General features: G+C 39.1%; 1 pseudogene; it reads right to left on the bottom strand.

The window, feature by feature from the left end:
• Positions 1–415: 415 nt before the first annotated feature.
• LOC144309888 (18S ribosomal RNA) lies at positions 416–1,370 on the bottom strand (annotated as a pseudogene).
• Positions 1,371–1,883: the final 513 nt, after the last annotated feature.

The following is a 1,883-nucleotide window of genomic DNA, read 5'->3' as shown; positions in this document are numbered from 1 at the left end:
TATCACCAGGCTCGTTAGGCTTTTCACCTCTACCCACAAATCTTCTCACTATTTTGCTACATAGATGAGTTGATCCTTTTAGATTGTTTATGGGTAGCTCGTCTGGTTTCGGGGAGCTTAGCTTAAGTTCTCTTTGTTAAGTCGTTTCTGGCTAGTTCATTATGCAAAAGGTAAAAGGGGTAATCTTTGCTGTTTAATACTGTTAAGATGTCTTTCATCATTCCCTTACGGTACTATCTCTATCGCTCCAATTAAAATTTCTATCTCCTATACTTTTATTATTTAACTAAATGTTTTACTTTATATGTCTGTGATACTTAAGTTTGGGGTTAGTTGGGCTAGCTTTTGTTCAAAGTGGTCATAAGTAATGAAATCTTCTGGGTGTAGGCCAGACGCTTTAGTTAAGCTACACTTTGATTAATCCAAGCACACCTTCCGGTATGCTTACCTTGTTACGACTTGTCTCCTCTTGTGTCTTAGTTAAGTTAATATGGTTATGGTTGTGTCTTATTACTTGAGGAGGGTGACGGGCGGTGTGTGCGTGCTTCATGGCCCTATTCAATTAAGCTCTCTATTCTTAATTTACTACTAAATCCTCCTTCAGTTTTTAATTTCATAAAAACGTTCGTGGAATGTTCTTGGGTAGAAAATGTAGCCCATTTCTTCCCACCCCATAAGTTACACCTTGACCTAACTTTTTTATGTAAAATGATTGTGCTTACTATTCTACCTTTTGAGGGTTTGCTGAAGATGGCGGTATATAGACTGAATTAGCAAAGGGTGGTGAGGTTTATCGGGGTTTATCGATTATAGAACAGGCTCCTCTAGAGGGATATAAAGCACCGCCAAGTCCTTTGAGTTTTAAGCTATTGCTAGTAGTCCTCTGGCGAATTATTTTGTTGTAAAATTATCTATGTTTAGGGCTAAGCATAGTGGGGTATCTAATCCCAGTTTGGGTCTTAGCTATCGTGTAGTCAGATTATTATAAAGTCACTTTCGTGGTCTATTTTATGGTAACTGTAGCTTTTTACGGCTTAGTTAAGTTTTAACTTTAGTGCAAAGGTATCTTAAACACGCTTTACGCCGTGGGCCTATTAGTTTGGGTTAATCGTATGACCGCGGTGGCTGGCACGAAATTTACCAACCCTTTTTAGTATGGCTTAGTCAAACTTTCGTTTATGGCTTAATTTTTATCACTGCTGTATCCCGTGGGGGTGTGGCTTAGCAAGGTGTTATGAGCTACTTAAGAGTGTGCTTGATACCTGCTCCTTTAGATCACTGCTGATTTTAAGGGCATTCTCACTGGGGCGTGGAGACTTGCATGTGTAAGTCTACTAAGAACTAATAGGAAGGCTAGGACCAAACCTTTGTGTTTATGGAGTCGTGCGACTCATCTTGGCATTTTCAGTGCCTTGCTTTATTAATTAAGCTACATTAACTTATACTGAAATTGTAGTGTGTATAATAAATAAAATACATAGTAAATATGAGAGGAAAAAAAAAGGGGATGCTATCTATAGATAGACCACGAGATCGAATGCGTGTAAGACTGTTGTGTTAAGTTAACTAGAGTAGCAATACATTTGTATACAATTTAAATAAAGCTTGTGAGTATTGTATGCACTTAGTCCTGTTTTTGGGGTTTGGCAGGACATAAATAAGTGTATAATAGATGACATGAGTTTATGGGGGGTAAGGGGGGTTTGTATAAGTTAACTTAATGTCTTGCGCGTGTACGTACGTGTACACACGTGTACGTACGTGTACACACGTGTACGTACGTGTACACACGTGTACGTACGTGTACGACGTGTACGTACGTGTACACACGTGTACGTACGTGTACACACGTGTACGTACGTGTACACACGTGTACGTACGTG

The sequence above is a fragment of the Canis aureus genome, unplaced genomic scaffold, assembly GCF_053574225.1.
Source record: "Canis aureus isolate CA01 unplaced genomic scaffold, VMU_Caureus_v.1.0 ptg000236l_RagTag, whole genome shotgun sequence".
NCBI classification, from domain to species: domain Eukaryota; kingdom Metazoa; phylum Chordata; class Mammalia; order Carnivora; family Canidae; genus Canis; species Canis aureus.
This window is presented reverse-complemented; position numbering and strand designations above follow the sequence as displayed.